General features: G+C 39.3%; 2 long non-coding RNA genes across 2 annotated transcripts; both read right to left on the bottom strand.

Annotated features, from left to right (window-relative positions):
• Nucleotides 1–225: 225 nt before the first annotated feature.
• On the bottom strand, nucleotides 226–6,886 carry LOC116710802 (uncharacterized). The gene is made up of 3 exons (XR_004337129.1): nucleotides 6,845–6,886; nucleotides 5,231–5,356; nucleotides 226–269 (listed from the first exon to the last, which is right to left on the bottom strand). It is a non-coding gene; the product is annotated as an uncharacterized LOC116710802 (long non-coding RNA).
• A 3,610-nt stretch (nucleotides 6,887–10,496) lies between these two features.
• LOC116711149 (uncharacterized) lies at nucleotides 10,497–17,153 on the bottom strand. Its single transcript, XR_004337172.1, has 3 exons — nucleotides 17,112–17,153; nucleotides 15,498–15,623; nucleotides 10,497–10,540 (listed from the first exon to the last, which is right to left on the bottom strand). It is a non-coding gene; the product is annotated as an uncharacterized LOC116711149 (long non-coding RNA).
• Between the last annotated feature and the right edge of the window lie 7,550 nt (nucleotides 17,154–24,703).

Below are 24,703 nucleotides of genomic sequence, written 5' to 3' on the forward strand. Positions count from 1 at the left end.
AAAAAAGATCAACTTTCCAGTTGAATCCAGTTCAGATCAAAACTCCACGAAGCCTCTAAATGGAGCCCAGTTTGAATTGGATCTTTATTGATCCAAAGAGACAAACAATAAATGACAGACACGAGAAAATAAACGGGAGGAAAACCTTGGAGGTCAGAGGTCATCATCATGATCCAGTCAGAGTCTCTTTAGACTCAAACTGCTGCAGCTTCAACCTCTGAGGATCAGCAGGACACTGAGACCATTCTCTACTTCACAGAGATCAGAACCTGCAGAGAGAAGAAGGAAGGAGAGAGCAGATCAGTGAGTGTTTCCGGCCTCTCTCCAGCAGCAGTCAGTGACGCAGCACATCCAGTAGATGGTTTCCAGGCTGCAGTCAGACTGATCTCAGAGCTGTGACCAGGATGAACCCGATCAGTTGTTTCCTGTTGAGCTGAGAGAGCAAACAGATCTGAGATCAGATCTGCTGCTGCCACAGTTTGATGGATGAGGACCACTGTCTCTAGACATGTTGGACGGCTGGAGTCCAGCTGGACTTCCTGGAGACATGGACACAGCAACAACACTCATCTTCACACCAACACAAACGCAGGAACACAGCAAGCTGCTGCTCCTCTGATTGGCTGATTGCTGTCTCTGTGTCCAATCAGGAAGCCTGAACCATTCTCCTCCCACTGAGAAGCTGCAGCTTTAAGAGAGTTTGTAGAAATCTGCTGTCAGAGTTTGTTGGTTCTGATCAGGAGGAAACCAGAACCACAGCTCCATGAAGCCAGCAACTTGGTTCTGAAGGAGAACCGGGCCACACACACACACACATGCCTGTGTGTGGGCGTGTGTGTGTGTGTGTGTGTGTGTACATATATACACATACATACTTTTAAGTACAATTCAACAACCTGGATGTCCATGTGACAATATTTTATTAACATTTATTTTAAAAAAAACAAACTACTGTATTGTTTTTACCTCTAAAATATATATTTCTCAAATATCAATTGTTACAGCTAATCGTGGATCCATTTAAGTAAATTTAAAGCAAGTACACTCTGCGGTCGGAGTCCCGTTCGGAAGTGCGGTCGGAAATGCCCCGAACGGGACTCCGACCGCGGCTCCGACCGCAGAGTGTACCTGCTTTAAATTTACTTAAATGGATCCACCATTAGCTGTAACAATTGATATTTGAGAAATATATATTTTAGAGGTAAAAACAATACAGTAGGGTTTTTTTATTTGAAATAAAGGTCGGAGCCGTGGTCTGAGATGCGGGGAGCCGCGTTCGGAAATTCGGATCAACTGACAAAACAGTTGGATTTTTATTTTGCAGATTTTGGTTCAGCTGCTAAATAAAAGCTGGAGAGTTTATATTTTGGAAACCAGTGTAGAGTCTGAAAACATGTTATATATTTAAAACGCAATAATACATCCAGGCTGAAGCCTTTGTGCTATGAGTGACCTACACATTCAACAGACTCAGGCTGCCATATACAGATAAACACCACAGCTGGGAGGCCCAACATATACAAACAGTGGTGCCAAAGCACGTTGACACGTGGCAAGAGGAAGATGAAATCGAACCTACGCCCTTCCTATTACAAGACAACAACGCTACTCTCAGAATCTTGACTTTTGGATCCCACAGAGGAATGTTATTGACAACCTCAAAATATACTTCAGTTTTTCTGATTCAGCTCAATTCTTCCTCTAAAACCAGGTTCTGAGTCTCTGATGTCAGCAATTATAAATCACTGCAATTAGTAAACATGATTTGATTTTAAAATAATTGGACATAATTTATTCTCCTTGTTAATTTATCATTTCTCTTTCATACATTTTATTCATTGTTAGCTTTCAGTGCCTGCGATGGACTGGTGACCTGTCCAGGGTGAACCCCGCCTCTCGTCTGGTGACAGCTGGAGCTGGGCCCCACCGGCCCCCCTCACCACCCTGCAGGGATCAACGTGTTCAGATCATGGATGGAAAGATTTTATGGTAGATTGTCTCCCTTAAGACCTCACTGAAAACAGCTTCATAGTTGATGCCTCAACATCAACTGATTCTATGATATTGCTGACTATTTTTTCTACTTCTAACATAAACAGGTAAAGAAGTAACCTAGAAATGTTTCCCCACCCCAGGCATCCGGTCCCAATCATCATCGGTTCCGATGATGTCACATGCATAGCGAGTCCGCTACGTCTTAAAATTGTAAGTCAGACTTTTTTCTTTGCCATTTGTCTGTACTCTTTAAAATACAAGTGTTCTTTTTTTGTAGGTTTCTGTAAAGTGCAGTGAATGGGAATGTTCTGCCGTTGATCCTCACTGTTCTTAGGAAGGAGAAATGTCAGTATGTTTGCAATAATACTGGAATACTGTGATATTAAATTAAAACAATACTCTGTCCTTGGTTAAATATTTTTCACATTTCCTCTAAAGTGTACCTATTGTTTCATTGTACTAATTTTCATAAGCATGTTGTCTGCAAATTTTGAATGCATTGACAATTTGTACAATTCTGTACAAGTACATATTGGCAATGTACTCTTGAAAAATGTAAATGTATTTAAAATAAAATGTGATTTGTTATGCATGCCTGCATCCAACTCTATGACCATTCGTGACGCCAACATTCACCATCCGACCCGATGGAACTGGAGAGGTTCTGAAGGAGGAGTGGCAGAGGATCCCCAAATCCAGCTGTGAAAAACCAGTTGCATCATTTCCAAGAAGACTCATGGCTGTACAAGCTAAAAAGGGGTTTCTACTGAGCAAAAGGTCTGAATACTTATGACCATGTGATGTTTCAGTTTTTCTTTTTTTTTTATAAATTTACAAAGCTTTCTACAATTCTGTATGTTTTCTGTCAAGAGGGGATGCTGAGCAGAGGTGGGGACTCGAGTCACATGACTTGGACTCGAGTCAGACTCGAGTCGTTAAAATCACGACTTGAGACTTGACTTGAAAAAATGCTCAAAGACTCGGACTTGACTTTGACTTTCATGCCATTGACTTGGGACTTGACTCGACTTGAAGCTGTTTACTTGAAAAGACTTGATATTTTTTACTCAAAGTCTTAAAATTTAAAACACATTATTTATAAAGTGGCGTCATTAATTAATTTCACTCACTCCATATGCGCAGACCGTCACTATGGTTTTCCTCTCTCCTTATGTATGTATGTATGTGTACGTAGCTGCAGCACAACCAATCAAATTAACAGGATTTGGACGTTTAAAAAAACGCGGCAAAGCTACAGAGCTCAGGGAACGAAATACGAAATAACCGCTGGAATATGCTTCCGCGAGTAATTTCTTTTGGCTATGTAGGTTATGAACTTTCGACTAAAAAACGAACTGCAACTTGTAAAACATGCAAGAGGAGAATATCGGATGGAGATGCCACGACGTCCAACTTTGTCCGGCATTTGAAGCTTCACAAAGATCGGTAGGTGGCACTTTTCTTTTGCTGTAAGATAGTTGACTTTAGCTAACTTCGTGTTAGCATGTGTACTCCGGGTTAAATTGGTGATGATTTACCATAAATCCGGTCCTTCAAATGCCTCCACAAATAATGTGCACCGTGTTAGCTCAGGAAGCCGGTGGATAGTGAGCGGGGCTCCGGAACAGAAAGCAGATTCTGGACCTGAACACAGGGAACAGAGTCTCTCTGTCCCATCATGATGATGAGCCGGGTCTAGTATCATCTAAGGATGGTTGGTGTATTTGAAGACATCTACGTTGGGAAATTATATTGACAATATATTGTTTACTGCAGTCAGTGCATTAAGTCAACTGTTTTTGACTTAATGCACTGACCGGCGTGACTGTCACATGTCGCACAGAACCCATTTCCAAGTAGTATAGCTTTGCTGGGAAAAAAAAAAAAGACCAAATACAGTGACTGTCCCAAATAAATTTTGTGTTTAGAATGTCTGTCCCATATTTACGGAGGACTGAAACTAACATACTTAGAAATAAAAGCAGAAAAATAAATGCACCAGACCTTCCTGAGTTTACTTGTGATAACTTCATTTATACTTATTTCATTTTTTGAAAACTATGATTGTTGTAGTGTTGATGTTTATTTATGAATAGAAGGAGTAAACTGAAGTCAAATGTAATTCATGAAAGGCTGTAATTTATTTTCTGACATCTGTTTACTTCTGACAGATTTGAAGAATACCAGATGAATAAGAGGATCACAAATGAACCTCAAATACATATTTTAAAAAGAACAAATGGTCTAATATTTGAATATTATATATAATTGCAAATTATTAAAAATAAATAAATAAAAACGACTCGAAATGACTTGAAATTAAAGGTTCCTGACTTGAGACTTGACTCGACTTTTGCCTGTCTTTACTTGAGACTTGACTCGGACTTGAGGACAGAGACTTGAGACTTACTTGAGACTTGCAACACAGTGACTTGGTCACACCTCTGATGCTGAGTATACATTAATGAGAAATAATATGAACTTTTCTGAGATTAGCAAATGGCTGCAATGAAACAGAGTGAGAAATTTAAAGGGGTATGAATACGTTTCATTCATTAATTCACCAGGGACTTTGATTTTCCTCATTAAAACAAAATCAGAGTAAAGGAAAAACATGGATATTTGAAATGTCCGTGATTGTATTCAGTGACTCAAATATAAAATACATAAAACAGCTTTCCTAGCAAGTTGGCAAACAGCTGTGGAAATTATTGCTGTGATTCAACCAACAATTTTCTGATTTTCTAATGAGCAAACATTTAAAACCAGAAAGACTCAGAAATGGAGCGATGGTCAGAAAGAGGTCAAGTTTTCCATATTAAAGAAAGTCCATAAAGTAACGCATTTGATCCACAATGTCTGATTCAATCTGGATTTCCTACTGATAAAAGCCCAGAGAAATCCTCTCTGATCAATAAATTATTGACTTCATATTGAAATATTTTCCATCCACCAATCAGGAACCCAGATATCTCAGCCGGGCCACAAACACTCAGAACCTACTGGTACCAGTTTGACTCCACTATGAAACTGGGAGCAAACTCAGCTTGTTGTCTGGGTTACAGATGAAAACTCAGAGAAAATCAGAGTTCCTGATTGAAACCAGGTGCTGCAGCTCTGCATCATAACCAGAACCAGAACCAGAACCAGGCCCAGTTCTGGTTCTGTCCAGCAGCTCAAAGAGAGAAAACCCAGTCAGGACTGGAAACCAGAAGAATGTGGAGTTAAAACTCACCTGATCAGATCTTTGCTTCTCCTTCTGTTCACACAAACCGAGTCGGAACGAACTGGAATCCGATTCTCCAGAACTTGAACCGGACCCACCTGTGGCTCCGCCCCCTCTCACAGCAGAGGTGTGTTGCTAATGAGAAGAATCCTGTCTGATCATCACTACCAGGAAATAAATGGAAAATAACAACCAGTTCACATTTCAGTTTATAGCTTATTTATGTTTAAACATTTCAAGATTTTTTTTCCATTACTATTTCATTAAATTAATAAAGATTTTCAAGTTGATCAGATTCAGTTTTATCTATAAAGACTTTTATAAAATAGCCAAAGCTGCACCAAGTTTCTGCTCAGCAACACAATAAACCACTAATAACAGTTTCTGCTTGTTCTAATCCTCAGCGCTCACGTAGCAGAGCTCACTTCCTCTGACTCCCCAGAGGATCCATCACTCTGCGTCTCTGAGGTCTGAGTCCGGGTCCAGAAAATTATCTTTACACCCGTCTGGCCCCCCGGCACTGCAGAACAGGACATTACCTGTCCAGATCGCTACAAAAACCTTTTACAAAAAAACAGAAATATAAAATACAGCGGACCTAATTCAAACCTCAGACTGAAGAACTTTTGGCCTCCAACTCGCTTAAACTTAAACATTTAAACTCTTTTAAATACCAGATCTCTCTGTGCTAAAGCTCTATTAATTAATGATTTCATCACTGAGCATAATATCAATGTTATGTTTCTGACAGAAACATGGTTGAATGACAATAACGAACCGATCGTACCTCCTAACTACAATTTCTTAAGTGAGAATAGAAAACATAAAAAAGGAGGAGGTGTGGCCTCAATATTTAAGAATATACCATACCATACCAACTTTATTTATGAAGCACTTTATACACCGACAGGACCAAAGTGCTATACACAATCATAAAATACAATGCGATTATAAAATAGAAAAGATTGAAACATAAAATACATATAAAACAAAGTGAAACCTCTCAGATTGTGCCAAAAGCCAAAGAAAAAAGATCCTAAAACCAGGAAGACAGAGCACATAACACCAGTTTTATAGTCCCTCCACTGGCTCCCTGTAGCTCAAAGAATAGACTTTAAAATACCGTTGTTAGTTTACAAATCACTGAACGGCTCAATACATTAAAGATCTGCTGTTGTCGTATCAACCTTCCAGACCTCTCAGGTCTTCCGGTTCTGGTCTGCTCTGCATCCCCAGAACCAGAACCAAACGAGGAGAAGCAGCTTTCAGCATCTATTCACCACAAATTTGGAACAAACTTCCAGAAAACTGTAAAACGGCTGAAACACTGACTTCCTTTAAATCTCCACTAAAAACCCACTTGTTTAGGATTGTAACGAGTAACTCAATTAAGACCTGAACATAACGTTTATTCATCCAGATCCCCTCAAATCATTTACAATTACAACTTGCACATTTACATTCTACTCTCTGTACTCCAACACAATCAACAGCTTTTAAATACAGAAAATGATGACAAAAAAAATACATTTTCTGTCACTGCTATCCGTTCTAGTCTCAATAGAAATGAACAGCTGCACATTATTTCGCTGGCAAACATGTCAAAAACTATTCTTCACGCACCAACATCCCATAATATATCCCTCAGGCGGGTTTGGACGCAGCGGTCAGCTTCTTCCGGCGCAACATCCACTCCGAGGGCCTTCAGGACGTCCACCACCGCTGTGGCCCCGCAGGCCGACGCTCCGATCTGCTGGGTCTGCCTCTCCAGAGCCTCCTGGATGGACCACAGCATGGCGGCAGCCGCCTCTTCCTCCTCCTGGTCCTCCGGCTCTGCCTCCATCCGAGCGCTCCACCTGCGGAGAGAAGAAACGACCCGACTTGCTCTAATTTTAAATAAAATTAAGCGGCACTGTTAGTTATAAAGCGAAAACAGCGACACCTACTGTCGTTTCTGTAAAATATTTCAATCCGTTCGACTTTTGCTCCGTTTCACTTGATATTTTTCTCCACTTTTCGCCAGAATGACAACCACCAGCTGACTACAACAACAATGCTCAGTGAGCATGCGGACTGTACAAGGTAACGTGCTCGCTACTTCTATTCCAAGAGAGAAGAGAAACAGCGCGGCCGCTAGCGCACCCTAGTGGTGTGAGGTCACAACTGCATCCTTACAGAAACATTTTCTACATCCAGGAATACTGATTTTATATTTCATTCATTAATTTAATCCGAGTTATATTTGATCTAAGGGCAGCGTTATAGTTTTGTTCAATAACCCACACAGTAAAAGTGTAAACTTTGTCAATTTTTTTTGGTAAATAATGAGATTTTTATGCACACTTACGCTAAAACATTACATAAAAGTCAATTAAAAGTGTAAACCCTGTATAAAAAGTGTCATTTCATGACAACATTTATAAAGAATCCTATGTCCTTTTTACGTGCACCCCTTCAAATAAAGTCTTACCAAATTTACTTCCTTGCAACCACATTGTTTTAAATAATATCACACCCTGGTTCACTTACACCTGCTTAGTTGTTTATGCTGTGGATTAATTTCACATTGTAAATAAAACATCAGCAAAACACTCACCTGATCCAGACGCTGCTCTTCTTTTTTGGCGGTTGGCAAGCAACTTATTGATGTGCATTACCGCCATGAACTGGAATGGAGTGTGGATCGGGATGCTACATATATATTACTCCCAAGCCCCCCCAAAAAAGAAAAAGAAAAGAAACCTTATATCCTATCAATTTCGCTTTCTTAAGATAATTGATTAAATAACAAAAATATACAGACTCTGCTCTGCTGCTGCACGGAGTCTGAACCGGTTCTGATCCAAACCTGACTAGAGCTGACACACCTGAGGCTCCGCCCCCTGACAATAAACACCTTTATTTTCCTTTGTATGAGTTGAGCTGTAAAACTTTAGGTTACATTTGAACTTTTTCGGGTTTTTCTCAGTTTTCTGCTCATTTCCAACCAACATTTTATTGCAGGAAATCATTTCAGGAAGGAACCAGAAGATTCAGGAGTCTGGGAGATGTGACTGTAACCGACCTGAAAACTGAGGCCCCAGAGCGCCCCCTGCAGGATCTGCTGCACCATTAACCAGACAGAAATGGCAGTTTTATACAAGTTATTATTCTAATTCAATAGCTGATTTAATTAAACGAGTTTCGATTGAAAAGATTCTCATCCGTTTTATTAAAAAAACATCTTCAGTCTGAATACTGCAAAAAATAAACTGCTGGCTAAATTAGTAGCTTAAAGCTGAAATCAACTTGAGATGTTTCTGCTTTTACTAATTTAAGCTGTGAAACTAAATGTGAAAACTTATAATACAGCAAAAATGGCATGGAGGATTAACATGAAGGTTTAGTTATATGTGTACACAGTCAGCTGCATAAAAAAATACACAAAGATTCTTTAAAAACTTTATTTGGTCGTTAAACATCCAGCAACCCACATTGCATTAGAAGAATTATGAAGATCAAACATGAACCAATCAGCACATTATCCCAAAACAAAAGAACTGCTCTTCGGGGCCCCTGGTGGACGCGGTAGGTACCGCACGCTTCGCAAGTTTAAACCTTAAAGTTTGAACTCGGCATGGGAAGGGACGAGATTCTCACGGTACAACCTTGAATATCACATTTTTACAAAAACGAATCTTTAAGAATATCTCGGCAGGTAAGCGTTTCTCGGCAAAACACATGCCCAAGGCATAAAAAACTAAGCCTAAAGGCCAATAACACACAATTTCACTATGAAGTGATTTGTTTTCACAATATATACAGTATTTGATAATGTATGTAGAAATTATTTTATTGATGAAAAGAAAAAAAAAAAGAATTGCTCTTCGGCGCCCCTGGTGGCCACGGTAGGTACTGCATGCATCGCAAGGTTTAAGCCTTAAAGTTTAAACCTTGAATATCACATTTTTACAAAAATGAATCTTTAAGAATATCTCGGCAGGTAAGTGTTTCTCGGCACAACACATGCCCAAGGCATAAAAAACTAAGCCTAAAGGCCAATAACAGGCACCTTGGTGGAGCTGATTTTTATTCATTTTTTGTAACAATTCCTGTCATATCAAAAACACACAATTTCACTATGAAGTGATTTGTGCTCACAATATATACAGTATTTGATAATGTATGTAGAAATTATTTTATTGATAAAAAAAAAAAAAAAAAAAATTGCTCTTCGGCGCCCCTGGTGGCCACGGTAGGTACTGCATGCGAAAGTTTAAACCTGAAAGTTTAAACCTTAAAGTTTAAACCTTAAAGTTTAAACCTTAAGTTTAAACCTTAAAGTTTAAACCTTAAAGTTTAAACCTTAAAGTTTAAACCTTAAAGTTTAAATGCAAAAATGGCATGGAGGATTAACACGAAGGTTTAGTTATTATATGTGTACACAGTCAGCTGCATAAAAAATACACAAAGATTTTTTAAAAACTTTATTTGGTCGTTAAACACCCAGCAACCCACATTACATTAGAAGAATTATGAAAATCAAACATGAACCAATCAGCACATTATCCCAGTGATTCTCTGAGGTTTGAATAAATCAGTAAAATCACAGTAAAGAGCCTGAAGTTCTCTAGAAAACTCAAAACATGAAATATGGAGTTAAAAAAGTAAAAACCAAAACAAACTGAGAGAAATTAAAGCTGAGAATCAATGATGACGTAAAACTTCAAGATTTAGCTTTTACAATGAACATAAAATATATAAAATCTTTATTTTCCAGGTTCCACATGTTTCTGAAAACTGCTCTAAGATCAGAGTTTCTGTAGGACATCCAGTTCTAAACTGGTTAAACTGGTTTCTCTGATGGAAGCTGAAGTTTCGCTGCAGTTTCCAGTGAAGCATCTTTTTATCTGTGGAGCTTTGAGGAACATTTTCATGTCAGCAGAAGGACGAAGCAGCAGAGAAAAGAGGTTTGAAGTGTCATTCATGGCTTCAAAGCTGAACTGAAAATGATTCCCATGTTTCCATTCTCAGACCATTTCTGGTTCCAGGATGAAAATGAATCAGAGAGAAAAAAGATCAACTTTCCAGTTGAATCCAGTTCAGATCAAAACTCCACGAAGCCTCTAAATGGAGCCCAGTTTGAATTGGATCTTTATTGATCCAAAGAGACAAACAATAAATGACAGACACGAGAAAATAAACGGGAGGAAAACCTTGGAGGTCAGAGGTCATCATCATGATCCAGTCAGAGTCTCTTTAGACTCAAACTGCTGCAGCTTCAACCTCTGAGGATCAGCAGGACACTGAGACCATTCTCTACTTCACAGAGATCAGAACCTGCAGAGAGAAGAAGGAAGGAGAGAGCAGATCAGTGAGTGTTTCCGGCCTCTCTCCAGCAGCAGTCAGTGACGCAGCACATCCAGTAGATGGTTTCCAGGCTGCAGTCAGACTGATCTCAGAGCTGTGACCAGGATGAACCCGATCAGTTGTTTCCTGTTGAGCTGAGAGAGCAAACAGATCTGAGATCAGATCTGCTGCTGCCACAGTTTGATGGATGAGGACCACTGTCTCTAGACATGTTGGACGGCTGGAGTCCAGCTGGACTTCCTGGAGACATGGACACAGCAACAACACTCATCTTCACACCAACACAAACGCAGGAACACAGCAAGCTGCTGCTCCTCTGATTGGCTGATTGCTGTCTCTGTGTCCAATCAGGAAGCCTGAACCATTCTCCTCCCACTGAGAAGCTGCAGCTTTAAGAGAGTTTGTAGAAATCTGCTGTCAGAGTTTGTTGGTTCTGATCAGGAGGAAACCAGAACCACAGCTCCATGAAGCCAGCAACTTGGTTCTGAAGGAGAACCGGGCCACACACACACACACATGCCTGTGTGTGGGCGTGTGTGTGTGTGTGTGTGTGTGTACATATATACACATACATACTTTTAAGTACAATTCAACAACCTGGATGTCCATGTGACAATATTTTATTAACATTTATTTAAAAAAAAACAAACTACTGTATTGTTTTTACCTCTAAAATATATATTTCTCAAATATCAATTGTACAGCTAATCGTGGATCCATTTAAGTAAATTTAAAGCAAGTACACTCTGCGGTCGGAGTCCCGTTCGGAAGTGCGGTCGGAAATGCCCCGAACGGGACTCCGACCGCGGCTCCGACCGCAGAGTGTACCTGCTTTAAATTTACTTAAATGGATCCACCATTAGCTGTAACAATTGATATTTGAGAAAATATATATTTTAGAGGTAAAAACAATACAGTAGGGTTTTTTTATTTGAAATAAAGGTCGGAGCCGTGGTCTGAGATGCGGGGAGCCGCGTTCGGAAATTCGGATCAACTGACAAAACAGTTGGATTTTTATTTTGCAGATTTTGGTTCAGCTGCTAAATAAAAGCTGGAGAGTTTATATTTGGAACCAGTGTAGAGTCTGAAAACATGTTATATATTTAAAACGCAATAATACATCCAGGCTGAAGCCTTTGTGCTATGAGTGACTACACATTCAACAGACTCAGGCTGCCATATACAGATAAACACCACAGCTGGGAGGCCCAACATATACAAACAGTGGTGCCAAAGCACGTTGACACGTGGCAAGAGGAAGATGAAATCGAACCTACGCCCTTCCTATTACAAGACAACAACGCTACTCTCAGAATCTTGACTTTGGATCCCACAGAGGAATGTTATTGACAACCTCAAAATATACTTCAGTTTTTCTGATTCAGCTCAATTCTTCCTCTAAAACCAGGTTCTGAGTCTCTGATGTCAGCAATTATAAATCACTGCAATTAGTAAACATGATTTGATTTTAAAATAATTGGACATTAATTTATTCTCCTTGTTAATTTATCATTTCTCTTTCATACATTTTATTCATTGTTAGCTTTCAGTGCCTGCGATGGACTGGTGACCTGTCCAGGGTGAACCCCGCCTCTCGTCTGGTGACAGCTGGAGCTGGGCCCCACCGGCCCCCCCTCACCACCCTGCAGGGATCAACGTGTTCAGATCATGGATGAAGATTTTATGGTAGATTGTCTCCCTTAAGACCTCACTGAAACAGCTTCATAGTTGATGCCTCAACATCAACTGAATTCTATGATATTGCTGACTATTTTTTCTACTTCTAACATAAACAGGTAAAGAAGTAACCTAGAAATGTTTCCCCACCCAGGCATCCGGTCCCAATCATCATCGGTTCCGATGATGTCACATGCATAGCGAGTCCGCTACGTCTTAAAATTGTAAGTCAGACTTTTTTCTTTGCCATTTGTCTGTACTCTTTAAATACAAGTGTTCTTTTTTTGTAGGTTTCTGTAAAGTGCAGTGAATGGGAATGTTCTGCCGTTGATCCTCACTGTTCTTAGGAAGGAGAAATGTCAGTATGTTTGCAATAATACTGGAATACTGTGATATTAAATTAAAACAATACTCTGTCCTTGGGTTTAAATATTTTTCACATTTCCTCTAAAGTGTACCTATTGTTTCATTGTACTAATTTTCATAAGCATGTTGTCTGCAAATTTTGAATGCATTGACAATTTGTACAATTCTGTACAAGTACATATTGGCAATGTACTCTTGAAAAATGTAAATGTATTTAAAATAAAATGTGATTTGTTATGCATGCCTGCATCCAACTCTATGACCATTCGTGACGCCAACATTCACCATCCGACCCGATGGAACTGGAGAGGTTCTGAAGGAGGAGTGGCAGAGGATCCCCAAATCCAGCTGTGAAAAACCAGTTGCATCATTTCCAAGAAGACTCATGGCTGTACAAGCTAAAAAGGGGTTTCTACTGAGCAAAAGGTCTGAATACTTATGACCATGTGATGTTTCAGTTTTTCTTTTTTTTTATAAATTTACAAAGCTTTCTACAATTCTGTATGTTTTCTGTCAAGAGGGGATGCTGAGCAGAGGTGGGGACTCGAGTCACATGACTTGGACTCGAGTCAGACTCGAGTCGTTAAAATCACGACTTGAGACTTTGACTTGAAAAAAATGCTCAAAGACTCGGACTTGACTTTGACTTTCATTGCCATTGACTTGGGACTTGACTCGACTTGAAGCTGTTTACTTGAAAAGACTTGATATTTTTTTTACTCAAAGTCTTAAAATTTAAAACACATTATTTATAAAGTGGCGTCATTAATTAATTTCACTCACTCCATATGCGCAGACCGTCACTATGGTTTTCCTCTCTCCTTATGTATGTATGTATGTGTACGTAGCTGCAGCACAACCAATCAAATTAACAGGATTTGGACGTTTAAAAAAACGCGGCAAAGCTACAGAGCTCAGGGAACGAAATACGAAATAACCGCTGGAATATGCTTCCGCGAGTAATTTCTTTTGGCTATGTAGGTTATGAACTTTCGACTAAAAAACGAACTGCAACTTGTAAAACATGCAAGAGGAGAATATCGGATGGAGATGCCACGACGTCCAACTTTGTCCGGCATTTGAAGCTTCACAAAGATCGGTAGGTGGCACTTTTCTTTTGCTGTAAGATAGTTGACTTTAGCTAACTTCGTGTTAGCATGTGTACTCCGGGTTAAATTGGTGATGATTTACCATAAATCCGGTCCTTCAAATGCCTCCACAAATAATGTGCACCGTGTTAGCTCAGGAAGCCGGTGGATAGTGAGCGGGGCTCCGGAACAGAAAGCAGATTCTGGACCTGAACACAGGGAACAGAGTCTCTCTGTCCCATCATGATGATGAGCCGGGTCTAGTATCATCTAAGGATGGTTGGTGTATTTGAAGACATCTACGTTGGGAAATTATATTGACAATATATTGTTTACTGCAGTCAGTGCATTAAGTCAACTGTTTTTGACTTAATGCACTGACCGGCGTGACTGTCACATGTCGCACAGAACCCATTTCCAAGTAGTATAGCTTTGCTGGGAAAAAAAAAAAGACCAAATACAGTGACTGTCCCAAATAAATTTTGTGTTTAGAATGTCTGTCCCATATTTACGGAGGACTGAAACTAACATACTTAGAAATAAAAGCAGAAAAATAAATGCACCAGACCTTCCTGAGTTTACTTGTGATAACTTCATTTATACTTATTTCATTTTTTGAAAACTATGATTGTTGTAGTGTTGATGTTTATTTATGAATAGAAGGAGTAAACTGAAGTCAAATGTAATTCATGAAAGGCTGTAATTTATTTTCTGACATCTGTTTACTTCTGACAGATTGAAGAATACCAGATGAATAAGAGGATCACAAATGAACCTCAATACATATTTTAAAAAGAACAAATGGTCTAATATTTGAATATTATATATAATTGCAAATTATTAAAAATAAATAAATAAAAACGACTCGAAATGACTTGAAATTAAAGGTTCCTGACTTGAGACTTGACTCGACTTTTGCCTGTCTTTACTTGAGACTTGACTCGGACTTGAGGACAGAGACTTGAGACTTACTTGAGACTTGCAACACAGTGACTTGGTCACACCTCTGATGCTGAGTATACATTAATGAGAAATAATATGAACTTTTCTGAGATTAGCAAATGGCTGCAATGAAACAGAGTGAGAAATTTAAAGGGGTATGATACGTTTCATTCATTAATTCACCAGGGACTTTGATTTTCCTCATTAAAACAAAATCAGAGTAAAGGAAAAACATGGATATTTGAAATGTCCGTGATTGTATTCAGTGACTCAAATATAAAATACATAAAACAGCTTTCCTAGCAAGTTGGCAAACAGCTGTGGAAATTATTGCTGTGATTCAACCAACAATTTTCTGATTTTCTAATGAGCAAACATTTAAAACCAGAAAGACTCAGAAATGGAGCGATGGTCAGAAAGAGGTCAAGTTTTCCATATTAAAGAAAGTCCATAAAGTAACGCATTTGATCCACAATGTCTGATTCAATCTGGATTTCCTACTGATAAAAGCCCAGAGAAATCCTCTCTGATCAATAAATTATTGACTTCATATTGAAATATTTTCCATCCACCAATCAGGAACCCAGATATCTCAGCCGGGCCACAAACACTCAGAACCTACTGGTACCAGTTTGACTCCACTATGAAACTGGGAGCAAACTCAGCTTGTTGTCTGGGTTACAGATGAAAACTCAGAGAAAATCAGAGTTCCTGATTGAAACCAGGTGCTGCAGCTCTGCATCATAACCAGAACCAGAACCAGAACCAGGCCCAGTTCTGGTTCTGTCCAGCAGCTCAAAGAGAGAAAACCCAGTCAGGACTGGAAACCAGAAGAATGTGGAGTTAAAACTCACCTGATCAGATCTTTGCTTCTCCTTCTGTTCACACAAACCGAGTCGGAACGAACTGGAATCCGATTCTCCAGAACTTGAACCGGACCCACCTGTGGCTCCGCCCCCTCTCACAGCAGAGGTGTGTTGCTAATGAGAAGAATCCTGTCTGATCATCACTACCAGGAAATAAATGGAAAATAACAACCAGTTCACATTTCAGTTTATAGCTTATTTATGTTTAAACATTTCAAGATTTTTTTTCCATTACTATTTCATTAAATTAATAAAGATTTTCAAGTTGATCAGATTCAGTTTTATCTATAAAGACTTTTATAAAATAGCCAAAGCTGCACCAAGTTTCTGCTCAGCAACACAATAAACCACTAATAACAGTTTCTGCTTGTTCTAATCCTCAGCGCTCACGTAGCAGAGCTCACTTCCTCTGACTCCCCAGAGGATCCATCACTCTGCGTCTCTGAGGTCTGAGTCCGGGTCCAGAAAATTATCTTTACACCCGTCTGGCCCCCCGGCACTGCAGAACAGGACATTACCTGTCCAGATCGCTACAAAAACCTTTTACAAAAAAACAGAAATATAAAATACAGCGGACCTAATTCAAACCTCAGACTGAAGAACTTTTGGCCTCCAACTCGCTTAAACTTAAACATTTAAACTCTTTTAAATACCAGATCTCTCTGTGCTAAAGCTCTATTAATTAATGATTTCATCACTGAGCATAATATCAATGTTATGTTTCTGACAGAAACATGGTTGAATGACAATAACGAACGATCGTACCTCCTAACTACAATTTCTTAAGTGAGAATAGAAAACATAAAAAAGGAGGAGGTGTGGCCTCAATATTTAAGAATATACCATACCATACCAACTTTATTTATGAAGCACTTTATACACCGACAGGACCAAAGTGCTATACACAATCATAAAATACAATGCGATTATAAAATAGAAAAGATTGAAACATAAAATACATATAAAACAAAGTGAAACCTCTCAGATTGTGCCAAAAGCCAAAGAAAAAAGATCCTAAAACCAGGAAGACAGAGCACATAACACCAGTTTTATAGTCCCTCCACTGGCTCCCTGTAGCTCAAAGAATAGACTTTAAAATACCGTTGTTAGTTTACAAATCACTGAACGGCTCAATACATTAAAGATCTGCTGTTGTCGTATCAACCTTCCAGACCTCTCAGGTCTTCCGGTTCTGGTCTGCTCTGCATCCCCAGAACCAGAACCAAACGAGGAGAAGCAGCTTTCAGCATCTATTCACCACAAATTTGGAACAAACTTCCAGAAAACTGTAAAACGGCTGAAACACTGACTTCCTTTAAATCTCCACTAAAAACCCACTTGTTTAGGATTGTAACGAGTAACTCAATTAAGACCTGAACATAACGTTTATTCATCCAGATCCCCTCAAATCATTTACAAATTACAACTTGCACATTTACATTCTACTCTCTGTACTCCAACACAATCAACAGCTTTTAAATACAGAAAATGATGACAAAAAAAATACATTTTCTGTCACTGCTATCCGTTCTAGTCTCAATAGAAATGAACAGCTGCACATTATTTCGCTGGCAAACATGTCAAAAACTATTCTTCACGCACCAACATCCCATAATATATCCCTCAGGCGGGTTTGGACGCAGCGGTCAGCTTCTTCCGGCGCAACATCCACTCCGAGGGCCTTCAGGACGTCCACCACCGCTGTGGCCCCGCAGGCCGACGCTCCGATCTGCTGGGTCTGCCTCTCCAGAGCCTCCTGGATGGACCACAGCATGGCGGCAGCCGCCTCTTCCTCCTCCTGGTCCTCCGGCTCTGCCTCCATCCGAGCGCTCCACCTGCGGAGAAACGACCGACTTGCTCTAATTTTAAATAAAATTAAGCGGCACTGTTAGTTATAAAGCGAAAACAGCGACACCTACTGTCGTTTCTGTAAAATATTTCAATCCGTTCGACTTTTGCTCCGTTTCACTTGATATTTTTCTCCACTTTTCGCCAGAATGACAACCACCAGCTGACTACAACAACAATGCTCAGTGAGCATGCGGACTGTACAAGGTAACGTGCTCGCTACTTCTATTCCAAGAGAGAAGAGAAACAGCGCGGCCGCTAGCGCACCCTAGTGGTGTGAGGTCACAACTGCATCCTTACAGAAACATTTTCTACATCCAGGAATACTGATTTTTATTTCATTCATAATTTAATCCGAGTTTATTTGATCTAAGGACTTTAGTTTTGTTCAATCCCCACACAGTAAAAGTGTAAACTTTGTCAATTTTTTTGGTAAATAATGAGATTTTTATGCACACTTACGCTAAAACATTACATAAAAGTCAATTAAAAGTGTAAACCTGTATAAAAAGTGTCATTCATCATGACAACATTTATAAAGAATCCTATGTCCTTTTTACGTGCACCCTTCAAATAAAGTCTTACAAATACAATTCTTCCTTGCAACCATTGTTTTAAATAATATCACACCCTGGTTCACTTACACCTGCTTAGTTGTTTATGCTGTGGATTAATTTCACATTGTAAATAAAACATCAGCAAAACACTCACCTGATCCAGACGCTGCTCTTCTTTTTTGGCGGTGGCAAGCAACTTATTGATGTGCATTACCGCCATGAACTGGAATGGAGTGTGGATCGGGATGCTACATATATATTACTCCCAAGCCCCCCCAAAAAAGAAAAAGAAAAGAAACCTTATATCCTATCAATTTCGCTTTCTTAAGATAATTGATTAAATAACAAAAATATACAGACTCTGCTCTGCTGCTGCACGGAGTCTGAACCGGTTCTGATCCAAACCTGACTAGAGCTGACACACCTGAGGCTCCGCCCCTGACAATAAACACCTTTATTTTCCTTTGTATGAGTTGAGCTGTAAAACTTTAGGTTACATTTGAACTTTTTCGGGTTTTTCTCAGTTTTCTGCTCATTTCCAACCAACATTTTATTGCAGGAAATCATTTCAGGAAGGAACCAGAAGATTCAGGAGTCTGGGAGATGTGACTGTAACCGACCTGAACACTGAGGCCCCAGAGCGCCCCCTGCAGGATCTGCTGCACCATTAACCAGACAGAAATGGCAGTTTTATACAAGTTATTATTCTAATTCAATAGCTGATTTAATTAAACGAGTTTTGATTGAAAAGATTCTCATCTGTTTTATTAAAAAAAACATCTTCAGTCTGAATACTGCAAAAAATAAACTGCTGGCTAAATTAGTAGCTTAAAGCTGAAATCAACTTGAGATGTTTCTGCTTTTACTAATTTAAGCTGTGAAACTAAATGTGAAAACTTTAATACAGCAAAAATGGCATGGAGGATTAACATGAAGGTTTAGTTATTATATGTGTACACAGTCAGCTGCATAAAAAATACACAAAGATTCTTTAAAAACTTTATTTGGTCGTTAAACATCCAGCAACCCACATTGCATTAGAAGAATTATGAAGATCAAACATGAAACCAATCACACATTATCCCAAAACAAAAAGAACTGCTCTTCGGGGCCCCTGGTGGACGCGGTAGGTACCGCACGCTTCGCAAGTTTAAACCTTAAAGTTTGAACTCGGCATGGGAAGGGACGAGATTCTCACGGTACAACCTTGAATATCACATTTTTACAAAAACGAATCTTTAAGAATATCGGCAGGTAAGCGTTTCTCGGCAAAAACACATGCCCAAGGCATAAAAAACTAAGCCTAAAGGCCAATAACACAATTTCACTATGAAGTGATTTGTTTTCACAATATATACAGTATTTGATAATGTATGTAGAAATTATTTTATTGATGAAAAGAAAAAAAAAAGAATTGCTCTTCGGCGCCCCTGGTGGCCACGGTAGGTACTGCATGCATCGCAAGGTTTAAGCCTTAAAGTTTAAACCTTGAATATCACATTTTTACAAAAATGAATCTTTAAGAATATCTCGGCAGGTAAGTGTTTCTCGGCACAACACATGCCCAAGGCATAAAAAACTAAGCCTAAAGGCCAATAACAGGCACCTTGGTGGAGCTGATTTTTATTCATTTTTTGTAACAATTCCTGTCATATCAAAAACACACAATTTCACTATGAAGTGATTTGTGCTCACAATATATACAGTATTTGATAATGTATGTAGAAATTATTTTATCGATAAGAAAAAAAAAAAAAAAATTGCTCTTCGGCGCCCCTGGTGGCCACGGTAGGTACTGCATGCGAAAGTTTAAACCTGAAAGTTTAAACCTTAAAGTTTAAACCTTAAAGTTTAAACCTTAAAGTTTAAACCTTAAAGTTTAAACCTTAAAGTTTAAACCTTAAAGTTTAAACCTTAAGTTTAAATGCAAAAATGGCATGGAGGATTAACACGAAGGTTTAGTTATTATATGTGTACACAGTCAGCTGCATAAAAAATACACAAAGATTTTTTAAAAACTTTATTTGGTCGTTAAACACCCAGCAACCCACATTACATTAGAAGAATTATGAAAATCAAACATGAACCAATCAGCACATTATCCCAGTGATTCTCTGAGGTTTGAATAAATCAGTAAAATCACAGTAAAGAGCCTGAAGTTCTCTAGAAAACTCAAAACATGAAATATGGAGTTAAAAAAGTAAAAACCAAAACAAACTGAGAGAAATTAAAGCTGAGAATCAATGATGACGTAAAACTTCAAGATTTAGCTTTTACAATGAACATAAAATATATAAAATCTTTATTTTCCAGGTTCCACATGTTTCTGAAAACTGCTCTAAGATCAGAGTTTCTGTAGGACATCCAGTTCTAAACTGGTTAAACTGGTTTCTCTGATGGAAGCTGAAGTTTCGCTGCAGTTTCCAGTGAAGCATCTTTTTATCTGTGGAGCTTTGAGGAACATTTTCATGTCAGCAGAAGGACGAAGCAGCAGAGAAAAGAGGTTTGAAGTGTCATTCATGGCTTCAAAGCTGAACTGAAAATGATTCCCATGTTTCCATTCTCAGACCATTTCTGGTTCCAGGATGAAAATGAATCAGAGAGAAAAAAGATCAACTTTCCAGTTGAATCCAGTTCAGATCAAAACTCCACGAAGCCTCTAAATGGAGCCCAGTTTGAATTGGATCTTTATTGATCCAAAGAGACAAACAATAAATGACAGACACGAGAAAATAAACGGGAGGAAAACCTTGGAGGTCAGAGGTCATCATCATGATCCAGTCAGAGTCTCTTTAGACTCAAACTGCTGCAGCTTCAACCTCTGAGGATCAGCAGGACACTGAGACCATTCTCTACTTCACAGAGATCAGAACCTGCAGAGAGAAGAAGGAAGGAGAGAGCAGATCAGTGAGTGTTTCCGGCCTCTCTCCAGCAGCAGTCAGTGACGCAGCACATCCAGTAGATGGTTTCCAGGCTGCAGTCAGACTGATCTCAGAGCTGTGACCAGGATGAACCCGATCAGTTGTTTCCTGTTGAGCTGAGAGAGCAAACAGATCTGAGATCAGATCTGCTGCTGCCACAGTTTGATGGATGAGGACCACTGTCTCTAGACATGTTGGACGGCTGGAGTCCAGCTGGACTTCCTGGAGACATGGACACAGCAACAACACTCATCTTCACACCAACACAAACGCAGGAACACAGCAAGCTGCTGCTCCTCTGATTGGCTGATTGCTGTCTCTGTGTCCAATCAGGAAGCCTGAACCATTCTCCTCCCACTGAGAAGCTGCAGCTTTAAGAGAGTTTGTAGAAATCTGCTGTCAGAGTTTGTTGGTTCTGATCAGGAGGAAACCAGAACCACAGCTCCATGAAGCCAGCAACTTGGTTCTGAAGGAGAACCGGGCCACACACACACACATGCCTGTGTGTGGGCGTGTGTGTGTGTGTGTGTGTGTACATATATACACATACATACTTTTAAGTACAATTCAACAACCTGGATGTCCATGTGACAATATTTTATTAACATTTATTTAAAAAAAAACAAACTACTGTATTGTTTTTACCTCTAAAATATATATTTCTCAAATATCAATTGTTACAGCTAATCGTGGATCCATTTAAGTAAATTTAAAGCAAGTACACTCTGCGGTCGGAGTCCCGTTCGGAAGTGCGGTCGGAAATGCCCCGAACGGGACTCCGACCGCGGCTCCGACCGCAGAGTGTACCTGCTTTAAATTTACTTAAATGGATCCACCATTAGCTGTAACAATTGATATTTGAGAAATATATATTTTAGAGGTAAAAACAATACAGTAGGGTTTTTTTATTTGAAATAAAGGTCGGAGCCGTGGTCTGAGATGCGGGGAGCCGCGTTCGGAAATTCGGATCAACTGACAAAACAGTTGGATTTTTATTTTGCAGATTTTGGTTCAGCTGCTAAATAAAAGCTGGAGAGTTTATATTTTGGAAACCAGTGTAGAGTCTGAAAACATGTTATATATTTAAAACGCAATAATACATCCAGGCTGAAGCCTTTGTGCTATGAGTGACCTACACATTCAACAGACTCAGGCTGCCATATACAGATAAACACCACAGCTGGGAGGCCCAACATATACAAACAGTGGTGCCAAAGCACGTTGACACGTGGCAAGAGGAAGATGAAATCGAACCTACGCCCTTCCTATTACAAGACAACAACGCTACTCTCAGAATCTTGACTTTTGGATCCCACAGAGGAATGTTATTGACAACCTCAAAATATACTTCAGTTTTTCTGATTCAGCTCAATTCTTCCTCTAAAACCAGGTTCTGAGTCTCTGATGTCAGCAATTATAAATCACTGCAATTAGTAAACATGATTTGATTTTAAAATAATTGGACATAATTTATTCTCCTTGTTAATTTATCATTTCTCTTTCATACATTTTATTCATTGTTAGCTTTCAGTGCCTGCGATGGACTGGTGACCTGTCCAGGGTGAACCCCGCCTCTCGTCTGGTGACAGCTGGAGCTGGGCCCCACCGGCCCCCCTCACCACCCTGCAGGGATCAACGTGTTCAGATCATGGATGGAAAGATTTTATGGTAGATTGTCTCCCTTAAGACCTCACTGAAAACAGCTTCATAGTTGATGCCTCAACATCAACTGATTCTATGATATTGCTGACTATTTTTTCTACTTCTAACATAAACAGGTAAAGAAGTAACCTAGAAATGTTTCCCCACCCCAGGCATCCGGTCCCAATCATCATCGGTTCCGATGATGTCACATGCATAGCGAGTCCGCTACGTCTTAAAATTGTAAGTCAGACTTTTTTCTTTGCCATTTGTCTGTACTCTTTAAAATACAAGTGTTCTTTTTTTGTAGGTTTCTGTAAAGTGCAGTGAATGGGAATGTTCTGCCGTTGATCCTCACTGTTCTTAGGAAGGAGAAATGTCAGTATGTTTGCAATAATACTGGAATACTGTGATATTAAATTAAAACAATACTCTGTCCTTGGTTAAATATTTTTCACATTTCCTCTAAAGTGTACCTATTGTTTCATTGTACTAATTTTCATAAGCATGTTGTCTGCAAATTTTGAATGCATTGACAATTTGTACAATTCTGTACAAGTACATATTGGCAATGTACTCTTGAAAAATGTAAATGTATTTAAAATAAAATGTGATTTGTTATGCATGCCTGCATCCAACTCTATGACCATTCGTGACGCCAACATTCACCATCCGACCCGATGGAACTGGAGAGGTTCTGAAGGAGGAGTGGCAGAGGATCCCCAAATCCAGCTGTGAAAAACCAGTTGCATCATTTCCAAGAAGACTCATGGCTGTACAAGCTAAAAAGGGGTTTCTACTGAGCAAAAGGTCTGAATACTTATGACCATGTGATGTTTCAGTTTTTCTTTTTTTTTTATAAATTTACAAAGCTTTCTACAATTCTGTATGTTTTCTGTCAAGAGGGGATGCTGAGCAGAGGTGGGGACTCGAGTCACATGACTTGGACTCGAGTCAGACTCGAGTCGTTAAAATCACGACTTGAGACTTGACTTGAAAAAATGCTCAAAGACTCGGACTTGACTTTGACTTTCATGCCATTGACTTGGGACTTGACTCGACTTGAAGCTGTTTACTTGAAAAGACTTGATATTTTTTACTCAAAGTCTTAAAATTTAAAACACATTATTTATAAAGTGGCGTCATTAATTAATTTCACTCACTCCATATGCGCAGACCGTCACTATGGTTTTCCTCTCTCCTTATGTATGTATGTGTACGTAGCTGCAGCACAACCAATCAAATTAACAGGATTTGGACGTTTAAAAAAACGCGGCAAAGCTACAGAGCTCAGGGAACGAAATACGAAATAACCGCTGGAATATGCTTCCGCGAGTAATTTCTTTTGGCTATGTAGGTTATGAACTTTCGACTAAAAAACGAACTGCAACTTGTAAAACATGCAAGAGGAGAATATCGGATGGAGATGCCACGACGTCCAACTTTGTCCGGCATTTGAAGCTTCACAAAGATCGGTAGGTGGCACTTTTCTTTTGCTGTAAGATAGTTGACTTTAGCTAACTTCGTGTTAGCATGTGTACTCCGGGTTAAATTGGTGATGATTTACCATAAATCCGGTCCTTCAAATGCCTCCACAAATAATGTGCACCGTGTTAGCTCAGGAAGCCGGTGGATAGTGAGCGGGGCTCCGGAACAGAAAGCAGATTCTGGACCTGAACACAGGGAACAGAGTCTCTCTGTCCCATCATGATGATGAGCCGGGTCTAGTATCATCTAAGGATGGTTGGTGTATTTGAAGACATCTACGTTGGGAAATTATATTGACAATATATTGTTTACTGCAGTCAGTGCATTAAGTCAACTGTTTTTGACTTAATGCACTGACCGGCGTGACTGTCACATGTCGCACAGAACCCATTTCCAAGTAGTATAGCTTTGCTGGGAAAAAAAAAAAGACCAAATACAGTGACTGTCCCAAATAAATTTTGTGTTTAGAATGTCTGTCCCATATTTACGGAGGACTGAAACTAACATACTTAGAAATAAAAGCAGAAAAATAAATGCACCAGACCTTCCTGAGTTACTTGTGATAACTTCATTTATACTTATTTCATTTTTTGAAAACTCTGATTGTTGTAGTGTTGATGTTTATTTATGAATAGAAGGAGTAAAACTGAAGTCAAATGTAATTCATGAAAGGCTGTAATTTATTTTCTGACATCTGTTTACTTCTGACAGATTTTGAAGAATACCCAGATGAATAGAG

This window comes from Xiphophorus hellerii, chromosome 2 (assembly GCF_003331165.1).
Source record: "Xiphophorus hellerii strain 12219 chromosome 2, Xiphophorus_hellerii-4.1, whole genome shotgun sequence".
In the NCBI taxonomy this organism is placed as follows: Eukaryota; Metazoa; Chordata; class Actinopteri; order Cyprinodontiformes; family Poeciliidae; genus Xiphophorus; species Xiphophorus hellerii.